This window comes from Mesocricetus auratus, unplaced genomic scaffold (genome assembly GCF_017639785.1).
Source record: "Mesocricetus auratus isolate SY011 unplaced genomic scaffold, BCM_Maur_2.0 Super-Scaffold_100006, whole genome shotgun sequence".
Lineage (NCBI taxonomy): Eukaryota > Metazoa > Chordata > Mammalia > Rodentia > Cricetidae > Mesocricetus > Mesocricetus auratus.
Window position 1 is genome coordinate 102,317,722 of NW_024429190.1, and position 14,000 is coordinate 102,331,721.

The window sequence follows — 14,000 nt, forward strand, 5'->3', positions numbered from 1 at the left end:
TTGGGTGAGGATCCTATGAAAATTTCATTCAAATGTTCTAGAAGAAATGGAAAAAAACGACTCTGTCCACTGATGTAGCTACAGGGTACAGGGGACCGACACCCCCTTGCTTGCCTTTCGGTAAGAGCACAGCTTTCAAAGGCCCTGCATATATGTGAGCTGGACCCTGCCCTCTCCTGCAAGTCTTTGTATCATTGTCATGATCTTCTAGGTCCCTGCCTAATGTATCAAGTGATACTGTCATTGTCATCACACACTCAAGATAGCATTAGACCAAGAGGTTCGTTTGCTTGTTTCAGGGTTAGGAGAGTGTACTGGGCGTGTACCCCAGAACTGGCCCATGCCTGAGATACACTAAGATCCCTTATTTGAGGTAATGGGAAGAATGATGAAAGCTATGCATGTATCAGATTGTCTGGTCACGGGGCTTAGAGGTAGAGCTGGGGGACCTTGACCAAGGCCCTGAAGAGCTAAGCAGGTTATCCAGATCACTCTCTGCATTGCTGGGAACACTAGGAGAGGCTGCAGGTCCAGGCAGGACTGGAAATCAGCCCCAGGTTCTTCCCTTTCATGCGGGGCGGGGGCTCTCCTAGTCTGTTACTTTGCAAAGATCCTCATTATCTTTCAACCACAAAAGCGCTCTGGAAAGCCGGAGATACGTAGGATGACAGAGCACAGACCAAAGGTTTCCCGTGGTGGCCCTGGGACCTGGGCATAAAGTTGCCCTGGATGCAGGGGAGCAGCGTGCGAAGCTGAGGACAGCATCTTCTCTACCCTTTACATTCGTGACTGATTGCTGAAATCCCCAGACCTTTCCAATAAACAGGAGCTCCTTCTGCCAGTCTGCTTTATACCTTGGAACTCTTCAGAGTCTGTAGAGATGGAGCCAAAGCAGAGAAGAATTGCGTACCCTCCTTAACATGATGGCTTAGGAAAGGGCCTCCAGCTGCTGGGGGCAGCCACACGGGGGATCCTGAGCTCAGTGACCCTTCCTTCAGCAAACCGAATCAAGTGGGTTACCTCCTTCTGAGACCTGGTGGTGAGCGTAGGTGATTTGTGTGTGTGTGTGTGTGTGTGTGTGTGTGTGTGTGTGTGTGTGTGGTTTTGTCACAGGCCTCCCGTTGTTATCTTGCAGACCTCTCTGGGCTGTGGCACCCTGCTGTCAGGAAGCTGGCATTCAGCGTGGCAGCAAGGACCCAAAAGTACCTCAGGCAAAGACAGTGCACCGAATAGATGTTAATGTTCAGATGACAAGGGCACAGAGGCTTGTCACAAGGAGCGACCCCTTCCACTTCTCTAGAAGTAACCCTGGTCACTTTAGGAGACTGGGAACTAAAAGCTTGCTGTGGCACGGGTTCCTACATGACTGGGAGCTTCTGTACACTCACTGGAAGCAGAGCTGGTAGCCTAGGAGATTCCCACCCTCCTCGAGAATCACAGCTCCTTAAGGACATCCTTGCCATCAGCCTGGCCGAGAAGCAGCCGGCCAAAGCCCCAGGTGTGGATTACCCACTCACTAGGTAGGGCTCTCCTCCGGCTTCCCGGCATGGCTCTCCTCCTCTTCCCTCAGCCCGTGCCTCTCTATCAAGGCAGAAATATCACCATCAAAGAAACCCTGGGAAGGGACTCGGGGAAAATCAGAGACAGGATCGAGGCAGAAATGCAGCACAATGAGTCCCCCCCGCCTCCCCCAGTCTGCCCCCCACCCCAGCAGACTTCAAAAGGTCAGTCAGACTCTGGAGCCCCGTGTGATGACCTCACAATCAAACTATTCCTTCACTGTTCCCTTCTCATCTAAACTCTGCACACATGTAAGGCAGACAGGGGTTCTGGTGGGAGGAAAAACCCCACCCCCACCCCCACCCCGTGCCTCCAGGTGCTGCCTACAGCAACTGGGCTCCAGACCCCTCACACTTGAATTTTCCAGAAAGGATGAGCCAAATCCCTGTGTAAATCGCCCCTGTCTCCGGCATCCTTTCTTCCCGATTTTCCAGCAGTTGGAGCCCCCGTCCAGAGAAAGGAGATGGTGTCATTTTGATGGTGACCATCCTACAGGCCTTTGGTCCTCAAACCTAGACATGCTACTGAAGGGTTTCTGCCTAGGTTCCAACCACAGGAAAATGATCCCAGGGAAAGATGGGGCTGTTATGGCATGTGCATATCTCTTAGCAAGCACCGGTGCCATTCTCCGGGACCAGAGCACCAGGGCTAGCTGAAATTCAGAGGACCCAGGTCAGGTGCGTGGAACCGCACAACAGGGCCACACCCCCGACCTGGGTTGTCACCTCCTTTTATTTTATAAGCGTGCACCACCCTTGTTCACATACTATCTGAGGCTCCTTTCACGCTGCCATCGCAGGTCAGAACTGTGGCAGGGACCCTAACATCTGCAGGAAAATGGGGTTCGCCGGCCCTTCACTGGTTTGCTGACTTCTGGCCTGTCGCATGAACCTGTAAGTCTCTTGTGTCCCACAGTAGCTGGCTTTGGGTCCACTTAGACGAGGGCAGGTAGCATAGGGTGTTGGTTGCAGGGAAGTCGTACTCGTGTTGACACAGGAGTTCCTGGAGTGGAGCATCTGCAGTTAGGCGACGTTGCCAACTCCGTTGTCCTTTCCATGGGTGTTCTCTTCCCCTAGAAACTCAAACACTCAGGCAACTCCTTCAGAAGATGCCACTGCTGGCAAAACATCAATGGCCTCTAGAGCAGAGGCTGTCTCTCTGTCCCATATAGCCTTGACCTGACTTTGCAAAAAGGGAAACTGAGACCCAGTGAAGAGAAAGTTCTCCTCCTAGGGCACACAAGAAGCCCGTGGCCTTATTGGCACGGGTCTCCGGTCCTCAAGGCCAGGGTACCTGAATCATAGCAGGCCGCCATATTGCTTTTTGTATGCCGGTCTTCAGTGGCCTTGGCACCCTCTAGGGAGCAGCAAGAGAGCCTGTGACTCAGCAGATTCTCCCCCTGAAGAGCATGTTCCCTGTTGGTTCTTAAGCGCAGCTGATTGTGGGTGATTATTCACATAAATTACACCTGTCCTCCCCTACACAATGCCAGGCCCGGGTAATGTGATCTCCTTGAAAGAGGAACCTGTTTTGTTTTTCAAAGGGTGATTATAAATTAGATATGAATGCAGGCTTAGGAGCCTGGCAGACATTCTTCTAAGGAATCCTTTATCTTACGTGTATTTGCTGAGCAACCTTTGTAGAAGTTAGGCCACTCTTAGAATCGGAACACAGCCTTGAGGTTTAAGAGTTCTAAGGGATTTGAGCCAGGGCTACTCAGAGAAAGTATAATAAGCCTGATTCCCTTTCCTTGAAGACTTTCTATAAACCCCAGCTGACTGTTTGAGTCAAAACATGAATTGTGCTCCAGAGGCGATGTAGCAACTCCCTGGAGACTGACTCACATCTCATAAGCAAGATGCAAGGATATCTGGGGTCCAGAATGCAGGGGAACTAGCGCTCCCTCCTACTTTCAGGAATGAAATGTCTGTGGCTGATGTGATCTGGCAGAGACAGAAAGGAAAAAAGGCAGAGAATCCAAATGCGTAATTGAAGGGTAGACATGCCTTGATTGTAAAGGAGATAGGGTCCTGCTGGCCCGGGCCCAGGAACTCCCACCTCTTGGTGGGTCTCATCATGTAGACACAGGCGTATAGACTTCAAAGATCAGCTCTGGCTTCTGCTCCATGCGTATGACTCCCTTACTACAAGTGCAACCTTGGCTGTAGCCCCTCTGAGATTCACTTTTCTTGCTCGTAACCAAAACCAGCAGGTTCACAGCGGGAGCAGTCTCATCCCCTCTCCAACCACGCAGGACATGTAATAAGATCTGGAGACATTTTTGGTCATTACAGCAGGGTTCTATCTGTGTGGTTGGAGGCAGGGGAACATTGTTCAATATCCCCCCATTCACAGAACAGCTCCTTACTACAAAGAATGATAAAGCAGGACCAGTGAGATGTCTCAGCAGATGAGGTTCACTGCCAAACCTGAGGATCAGAGTTCAATCCCTGGGCCTCCCCCATGGTTGGCGTGAATCACCTTCCATGAACTACACTCTGCCCTCCACACAAGCTGGTGGCCCATGCACACTCCCCACACACATGCAAATAAGTACGTGTAACAAAAATAAAATAAAAACAATCACCAAAGAGTTCGCATCTTGCCCCCCAAATCAGAAATGTCGAGGCTGAGAACCCTACCTAGCCGCAAGGAACAAGGCTTTGCTGATTATTGTGTCTGCACCATACAGTGCCAAGCATGCACGTGTTAATCACTCAAGGAGCATCTGTGGGGCGAAGAACACATGGATGAATAGGAGGAGTTTTCCACATCTGCTGTCAGAGTGCTAAGATTTCTTCTGCCAAATGAAATATGGGCGCCCCGTGCCCAGCACGCTGCTCCGCACACAGTAGGGACTCAAGGAGTGACAGCTCAGAGTCACGCCAGGAAACTCACCTGACTTTGCTTCATGCTCCTTTTAAATAAGAATTCACTTGTTTTCATCCTTTGCCAAGACAATAGGCAGTCTGTGCAGGCAAAAAGCCCAGTGGGGCTTTTACAAATATTGGTTTACAAAGAATCTGTTTCATCTTGTGTTTTTCAGATAGGTAAGCCAAGGGCCACTTGGTTGTGCCTTCATTTCCTTTCCCGCTGGCAGACTTCTCCCAGGCAGGGTTTTGTTTCTCTGAAATTATTGTTTCGTTGCTTTGTTGTTCTGAAGAAACCTGTTGGTTAATATTAATGTATTTTTTTTTTATCTTGGGCCATTTCCTTCCGGTTCCCTTTTTTCCAATCTGCCATAATTTTGTGCAGTGTCCTTTCTAATACCCCAACTGCTGACAGGGCCCTTTCATGTACTTGTTACCCTCAAGCTTCAGGAAGTCTGTGGGCGGGCAATCTACCAGCTCCATTAGACAGATAAGGAAACCGAGGCTCAGCAAATGAATTTCCAGGGAGTGAGTCAGGAGCCTCTGGCTGTACCTCACAACTCCTCCGAGAATTCGGAAAGTGGAGAAGATTTGGGGACAGAGGTCAGAGAAAGGAGGGGACTTGTTAAAGCCCTCCAGGAAGTGGGGCTCTCCTGATTTCCTCCCCTGCCAGGAAATCATTTGCTGCTACAACAGAACCTGTTCTGAATTCACTTAGAGGAGGGTTTATATTCTGCAGTGAGGTCAAGGGAGGATCTCTGGCTGGGGTCTTATTCTTCTTCTAACTTCCTCTGATCGCTGCATTCCTTAATGAAGGCCAGCCTCAGGTTCCCTCCTCAGAAGCAGAAGTGACATGACGCTGTCGTGATGGCCAATAGGGATCAAGGGAATACATGGGCATGTGAGCAGGGTTCCTGTGAGACTTGTTCTATCTCCCCTTCCCTTCTTCTCCCCGCTCCCAAGTCTAGCATTGGCAAATTGACGCTTCTGAGATAGTGACTCATGACTTCATGATGAAAACAAGCATGGTATGCTGGTGTTTTTTTTTTTTTTAAGGCTCTATTACTCTCAAACTCCCCATGAAAGTCAGTAAACATGCACAATGTCTGCTACTCCTTTCAACGCCTCTACGTGTTATCTAGATTTTTCTGTTTGTCTCACAGATAAGGTTCTTGAATCCCAGAAGAGCCTAGATTATGATTCAAGGCTACACAGCTAACCATAAGCAAGGACAGGACTGGGCTCAACGTTCCCCCCGTGGGTGGATTAAACTACCCAAAGACATTTACTGTGCATTAAGTAGCCAGGAGAGTATTTCCTGACCACACCACACCCAGGACAGAACCATGGTGACCAAGATGTCCTCCTCCTGGGAGGCATAGTGACATGTGTGCTCTTGCTGGCCCCCTATGCTATCAGCTGTGTCAGCTAGTGTCCCTGGGAAGAGGATGACCTTAATGCTTCCAGCTGGGAACAGCTGATAGCACCAAGGGAGGGCAGGGAGGCTCCAACTGCAACCCGCCGCAGCACAAGTACCTCAATTGTGTGCCCAGCTTCTCTGAAGACCGTGGCCTGGGCTGTCCCCTCAAGCTTCCTGAACTGCTGCTTGCCAGAATCCACTGTGTGGGACGCCGTCCTGTTGGCTTATCTTCAGGGGTTTCCTGGGGACAAGGGTACTTCATGGCTTGGAGACCACACGGGCTGATATCTCTGACAAACCTGTTGGGGCTTTCATATTACAAACACAGCAGCTGCCTGCGACAAATATTGACTTTGGGTTCAAATTCTCTCACAGATGGCCACCCTTGAGAGAGCCCCAACCCAGGCCTCAAAGGCCATGCTGTGGAACTCCAGAACAACGGGAGATGCCCGTTGACACCCCCCAGGTGGCCCTCAGCTACCAGGGCCCCAGCACCTTGAAGTTTTAGTCTCCTTGGGAGAAGAGTTGCAAGACCCCCATAGACACCTGTGAAGGTTCCCGTGCGTGGCCGAGTGACAAAGCACTGGGAGCCGCATGGTCCCGCTTCTCTTGCCTGTTGCTCAGATAAACACCATGAGCAAAAGCAGCTTGGGGAGGAGGGGAGGCTTGTTCGACTCACAAGTTGGCAACTCATCGTCTAAAGAATCCAAGGCGGGAACGGAAGCTGGGGCCACTGCTTAGTAGCTCGATCTCCCGACTTGCTCAACCACCTTCCTGATATAGGCCTGGCCCACCTGTGGCCTATCGCACAGCCCACTAGGCCCTCCTAAACAAGTTAGCGATCAAGAGAATGCCGCCCCCCAGATACGCCCACAGGCCAACCTGATTCCCTCTTCCCTGGTATATTTGGTTGGTGTGTCAAGCGGACAGAAAGCTAACTAGCACACCCAACGCCAAACTATATCCCATCATGCTTCTGAGACCAGAGGTTCAATATGAAGGTGCAAGCGTGCCAGGTTTTCTCTGAAGGGTCCAGAGGAAGACACTCCCTTGTGTTCTTTGGCGCTCCGTACCTCGTTAGGTGTCTCCTTCCAGTTCGCTCACAGGAATCCTGTGTCTGTGTGTCCATCTTTCTCCTCCCTTCTGCCTATATTGGTTGTTTACGATTTGCCGAGCAAACCCAGAGTGACTCTATTAAGTCACCCCCGTATATGCATCACTGTTTCTAAGTAAGACCGTATCCGCAGGCTCATGGTCAGCCAACGTGAATGCTTATTGAATTAGATGACCAACTGGATGGATGAGCAAGTGGGTGAGAAGGTCCGCAGAAAGCGAAGAGTGACTGCGTACCACCAGCCCAACTGAGGGCAGGCTGGCACACACAAAGGTACTAGAAAGGACTTGACTGCGGGTTGCAGAGGGACTCAGCTCAGCTCGTGCTGCTCATGGGTGTGTTTGTCTGTTAGAGAGAGAGACTGTCTGGCTCCCTATCCCTTTGGTTCAATCTCCATTTGGCCTGGATAGATCTTTCTAAACCACACATTTACCCACTTTTCAGTGGTACCCCTCTGCCCTAAAGGAAGCGTCCTACCTCCACAATGCAGTCAAAAGGCCCCTCATAGACTTGCCCTACCCGTCTCTCCTCCGCCTTGTCCATCACATCCGTGAGAAGACTCCCCTGTCTAGCGGCCTCTGGTCCACGTGACTCCGTGCTGCTTCCGGCCTTCCTATTTGTTGATCTTCCCTTAGAACATTCCCTTCTTCTCTTTCCTCAGAGCTCCAGCCTGAGTGTCCAACCAGAGTCTTTTCTGAATTTCAGGCTACTTCTGTGGCACCTGTCTGCCCACGCACCCCAGGAAGCTCACTTAGCATACAAGAGAGCCATGTCGGGGGTATTCCTCTTTGGCCCCAATTTTCTACAAACCTCAAATATCAGGGGGCTATGTATTACTGACTCCACGGCCCTACTTCATGGCTAGAAAAAAATAAATACCTACCGTATCGAATAATCACTTGTATGTAGGTGGGAGGGGAGATGGGGATTATTTTTTAAGTAGAAAGTGAAAATAACATTATTGTACCTTTCTCCTTAATTTTGTGGAAACTGGGAAGTTTTCTGCTTCTCTGCTAATGTCCCCTGCCACCCAACTCAACCAGTGGCACACTCCCAGAAAAATGTTGCTCAGAGACGGCCAGGCCCTAGGACTTGGCTGGAATTGAGCGCTGGCCAGTAGGGCAGTTACTACAGTCTGGCTTTCCCTCCGGGAACGCCCAGTACAGGCCACACCGAAGGCCTTGGGGCGTAGATATGGTGAGGGCTTCCAGCTCGTTTCTTTCTTCAAGACTGAGTTAGTAAGCACCCTCAACCAAGGCCTTGTGCTTTGGTAGTGGGACTCTTTTTGCATGATTGACTGCCTCGGCCCACTGAAGAATTAAACGCTGTAATTCCTCTGTCTCTCTTTTTTCATTGTGTTTAGCCAAAACAAGCTGTGAAAGAATGCGAAATGTATCCTTTTGTTGGCACCCGTTCATAAGTGAGTCAGTGAGCTTGCTCGCATTGACAACTGAAATTGGATTCTAACCTCCCCAAAACTTATGACAACTGCTCCTTCTTGCGGCTTAAACGCCTACAGATAATTAATCTAAGACTTCTTCCTGAGGCATCCTGTCCAGGTTTGTACCTGGCACAGAAATACCCTTGAGAGTTTATCTGACGAGGGAACCATGACTTACACCCCACCCCACCCCACCCCACCCCTATCCTCCCCCCCTCACTTCCCCACTCTGCCTCCCCCCCCAGGAGCTTTGTAAAGTGAGGTGGCCCACACCAAAAGGAAGAACCCAAGAGAAAGCTTAAGGATGCTGACGAAGCTGCCTGCTGGTGGGAGGAAGCTTGGGGTTCCTCTGCCACCGCTCCTCCCGGCCCCTGTGATGAACTAACTCACTCTGTTCTGCACACTCCGTTTCATGAAGGCGGCAGGGTTTGTTCATGCCCAACCCAAGACTATCTGAAGTATGAACACCCAGGCTATGCTTTCTGCTCTCTGACCCAGCGGTCCTGGTGGCCAGCTCTTTCTTCCATGTGGTGTTAGTTGGCGGGCAGACGTCTTTAAGGATTGCTGCTAGTTGGGCTTGCTGCCGGGCGGGAGGCTGTATGTGAGCAAGGGCACTATCCTTGTTTCACTGCTGTGACAAAATGCCTCGCTAGGCACACATGAGGAGGGAGAAGAAAGGTTATACTGGCTTACAGTTTGCAGAATACAAGTCTGTCAAGCAGGGAAAAGCAGGAGAGGGAGGGAATTGGCCACATTGTGTCTGTAGTCAGGAAGCAGAGAGAACCAGTGCTGTTGTTCAGCTCATGGCTTCTGTTGTTGCTCTTTTGTTTTGGTTTTGTTTTGTTTTGTTTTTTGTTTTGTTTTGGTTTTTTGCCATCCTGGACTCCAGCCCCCAGAGAAGTGTGCCGCCACATTTAGAGTAGATCTTCCCATCGCGCTAAGTCCTTGATAGGTGTGCTCAGAGGCCGCCCTTCATGGTGATTCTAGCGACTATCAGGTTGACAACACAAACCCTGTCAGAAGGATTCATCTGTTCTTCTCACCTGAGGCTGTGACAGTTATTGCCTTTACATTAGTGGTGAGAAAAGGGAATGGGGGCAGAGAGACAGAGCAGAGATTTACCCAGGGTCACTCAAACTAGAAAGGGGGAGCACTCACAGGAGGTGTATAGACACAGTTAGACTCTGTCACACTGTCACATTTAAGGACCAGTGTAACTTGTCCTCTTTCTACCCACCGCCTGGGTCCTGCTGCTGTCTCAGCCCCCAAATAACACAAGAGACACTATATTAATTATGAAGCTGTTGGCCGTTTGCTATGGTTTAGCATTGGCTAGCTTTGACTTAATTATTAACCCATAATTACTAATCTATATATTTTCACAAGGACTCATCTTACCGAGGACACAGCCTCATGCGTCCTTTCTTCCCGAGATCACATGGAGACTCCCTCCTCTTGACTACATTTCCCAGAATACTCCTTGACTCCTAGTCCCACCTATCTTGCTCCCCTAATGGCCAACAGTGCTTTATTTATCAACCAGTAAGACACATATTTACAGAATGACATCTCCCATCAGACCAGGACAACAGCAAACTCTCCAGGTCACTCAGCACTAAGACTGCCTGGGATATGGTAAGCACTGGGTAAGTTATCACCAAGGGACTCAACTCTCTCCTTAATCCATTCTTGGTAGGTATATTAGAAGCACTGAAGTGAGTGAGACACACCCAGCCCATCTTCAGGAAGGCCACCAGAGGCAGGAAGGTCTCAGTCAAATAATAACAGATGTGTGATGTCTTTTTGCCCCTGTAAACCAGGAGTTGCTGGCAGACATTGGGAAGAGAATGTAGGAAAGGGTTTGGCAGAGACCAGGAACCACAGTCAAGGAAAGTCCCGGAGGAGGTAACCCTGAAGCTGGCCCCTGTGGATAGGCAGAGGGTGGCCAGGTAAAGGCTAGGGCCACAGTGCTCAGGTCTGAAGGAACTGTGTGCGAAGGGTCAATGGACCTCCTATCCGTTGACTGGCGCCCAAGCAGAGGGTCAATGTATCTTCTGGTTTGGGAGTGCTGCCCACTCTCAGGGCTGGCTTCCAAGGTCAGGGCTGGCTGTCGGAGGACTTTGTCATCCAGTTGGGCTGGATACAGAAGCTGTATGGTTAGTCTTAAAATTGATTGGGGGTCTGGAGAGATGGCTCAGTGGTTAAGAGCACTGGCTTCCCTTCTGGAGGACCAGTCTTCAATTCCCAGCACCCACATAGCAGCTCACGACTGTCTGTAACTCCAGTTCCAGGGGGATCTGACACCCTCACACCAATGCACATAAAATAAAAATTTTAATAAATTTTAAAAAAAATATTGATTGGTATCAGGCACCCCCTTCTTCCATACTCCATCCCCTTGGTCTCTGGTTGGTTCCCATTCTGGAAGCTGAGACTGCCCTAGAAGAATGAAGTCAAGCCTACCAGGATCTTAGAATTTCATGAGGAACCTTCTAGCTAGTTCATGTATCATGAAAACACACTTTCTCCTCCTCACGCTGCAAAGTGACCAGTGACAAAGCTGTGTAGAAATCCTTCCCTCTCAGAGAACCTCCAGATAGATGTGTCACTCGTGTGTGATAACAGGGAGCCCCGTAATGATGAGAGAGCAGGCCATCGGAGAGGCCATTGTTAGCGTGCTCTGGTTCTGCTTGGAGCTTTGGTGTCCTGGGGCAATCACAGAGTTCTCTGTGATTCCTGACCTGCAGGAGAGATGGAGGCGGAGGGCTGCAGCAGTGCTGGGTCCCTGCGCTTGGTGTGCAGACCTCCAAGGACAGACTTCACCATGGGACTTAAATATAAATTCAAACCAGAGAGCATGTCTGGTTTTTGGCGCTGCGAGAATGTGACTGGCCTTAGAGTCCCTCCGAAATAATCTCTGCCTTTATCACACTCCTCATTCTTCGGAGGGGGATGTCATCATTTCCCTTTTTAGTGGCCCACTGGGCAGTGGGGTTCCCTGTGCTAAGAAAGTATGTACATGCAAGCATTTTCGCAGATGTCTGGAGCTGTCCTTTGCTTTGTGCTTTGCATACAACTTTGTAGCCTATGGAAGTCACAGAGTGGGTACTCCAGGAATACCGTTGTGGAACTCAGATACTTGAGGATGTTTTTTGCTCTATCCATGCCTGTAGCAAAAGATGAGTGATACTGCCAACTCCTCCAAAGCATTGTTCAGTAATTATACGGTATTCTATAGTATCTTGGCCAGTTCTGCCTGTCAACATACAGTGCGATGATACATTGTATAGGAACCAGGATGGCACCTGTAATGCTAATGTCCTCAGTACTGTGTCACTGTGTCCCAGGAAGGCATCATTCTGTCTCTATGTAGCCCTGGCTGTCCTGGAACTCACTCTGTAGACCAGGCTGGCCTGGAACTCACAGAGATTCACCTGCCTCTGCTCCTAAGTGCTGGGATTCAAAGGCATGTGCCACTACTGCCCGGCATATAAAATTCTTTTTAGACAAAGTAGCTGTACATGAAGCAGACGTTTTATGGGTGAGGAATCAGGTCCCACTAATGCCAGTGGGTTTCTTGTTGTTTTCCCTATATGTGTTTCAAGGGATAAGGAGGAGGAAGACAGGATTTGCATAAGGGGTGGCAGAGAGGGAGTAAACCAGCAGTAGACATCCTGGTCATGGCGGCGGGGAAGTTCTGGAGTGGAAAAAGTCAAGCTTTGGGGCTACACTTTGTCTTTAAAGGCAGCCCCTCCCTGGGTAATCTTTTTAGCATTCTACTCCATCAAAGATGACTTGGACCCTAAAGCCCCCATGCAGCCAGAAGACATATGGATATTCCATCAATTGCGTAGAAGCAATAGATTGGAATCCTCCAGATAGTTCATTCAATCTCAGGATGATAAACGATCAATCGTTGCATTCCTCCTAAATGAAATTAAGATGTTAAGATATATTGCTTGGGGCTTCTGCATGGGATTTCAAGAGCTGACTTTCCAACAGAAAATGTATTGCTTTGGAGTCACTGGGAAATGGAGACACAGGACCTATGCTAAGGCAAAAACATTTGACAGCTTGAAAGAATGCTTCAGACATGTTAATTTTTTTCACATTTAAAAATGATTAATCATCCAGAATACCATGAAGCCAGAAGACCATAATACAGAGTCTTTCGGGAAAAGGCAGAGACCTAACCTGTGCCTTGATCCTCTCGAGCAGAGGCCTTTAAAGGAAGCTCCATATGACCTTACACTGGGACACTGGACTGTCGACTGAATAGAGTCCCGGTGGAACCCTGGAAACACAGGAATCACACACACTTTCAGTACACACGTGGAAGGGCCCATGGCTTACTTCCTCCTTGGAAACTCTTCCCATCTTCTTTGCAGATCAGTTTAGAAGCTAGAGGTGCTGCTTTAAGGTGGGTTTTGCCAAGTCTGGTACAAAGCTCACAGCACCAACCCACCACCTATTAGCTGTGCTCCCCCTCCCCCTGCAGTGAGGGTAGGTAGGGGACATATACTAGGTTAATGATATCGATCTCTTCAGAGTGTGAGGGTGAATACGAATGGGTCATTCTCAACCTTGATACTTAGCATGACTTTTAACTAATTAATCACATGATTCCTATAATGATTCGCTTAAAGTAATGGCTGGCTTGCCAGTAGATGCGCATTGCATGAAGTCAAAGTTGTTTTTAGCATGGCTCCTGGTAAATGAAAAGAAAAGGGGGAGGACACCCGCATATGGGAAAGGGAGGACTCCCACAGGGGGAAGGGAGGAGAAGGAAGGGGGCATGGGTCATCTTCTGTGCTTTACATAAGCATAGCTCACAGACAATATAAAATCCAGACTGAGTTTGCTTTTGTAGCCTATTCCAGAATGCATTTCACTTCCAGCTCTACACACCAGGAGGAGATAGCATTTGTCCTGTTCCCATAATTGTTGAAAGGTGAGGATTATTAGCGCTTAGAGACGCCAAATACTCTTAAAGCCTGGGCCCCCAGCTGGTTACTGGCTGTATTTGTTTCTCTTTTCCTTCCCACCTATCAAAGAGCTTCTTCTCCCAAAGGGAGGGTACTTCCTTTCACTGGAGGAAGCTCCTGGTTGGTAGCTGCTCAGAAAACACAAAGCAATTTGCAGTAAATCGAAGTCAAAGCCCGATTAATCAAATGCAAAACGTCTATCTGCCCAAAGTGAACAGTTTTGTAAAACGAACTTCACATTGGTGACAATGATGGCTGTGTTCATAGTGGTGGGGTTGCCTGCCTTCAGCTGGCCATCACTGGCAGCGTGCATGAGCATTTAGAAATTAAACCGAACCAGACTGAACTTGCTGTGTTAGCTGTAGCCACGTCGGGACGCTGATGGGCTTAGTGGCCACAGCCTACCCAGACCGGAGTATGTCAACAGCCAAAGGACCAACCTCGGGGGCTGTTTGTGCTCTGCCCAAGTTGTCAGAGCCTCATGCTTTGCAGCTGGTGGCTTCCCTGCGTCTTTGGCCTAACCCTGCCAGGTCTTCAAGAGGGGCAGCAGCCCTCCCAGGCTCTGGTGCATGGCCACCAAGCGCTGGTGAGGGGTGTGCTGATGTCAACT

General features: G+C 49.5%; 1 protein-coding gene and 1 long non-coding RNA gene across 15 annotated transcripts in view; one reads left to right on the plus strand and one right to left on the minus strand.

Annotated features, from left to right (window-relative positions):
- The window catches only part of Erc2 (ELKS/RAB6-interacting/CAST family member 2), an 880,091-nt gene that overhangs the window by 853,601 nt on the left and 12,490 nt on the right, over window positions 1-14,000 (plus strand). The gene's annotated exons all lie outside the window — the stretch shown is intronic.
- On the minus strand, window positions 3,955-6,711 carry LOC110342327. Its single transcript, XR_002384371.2, has 3 exons — window positions 6,530-6,711; window positions 5,967-6,149; window positions 3,955-4,727 (listed from the first exon to the last, which is right to left on the minus strand). It is a non-coding gene; the product is annotated as an uncharacterized LOC110342327 (long non-coding RNA).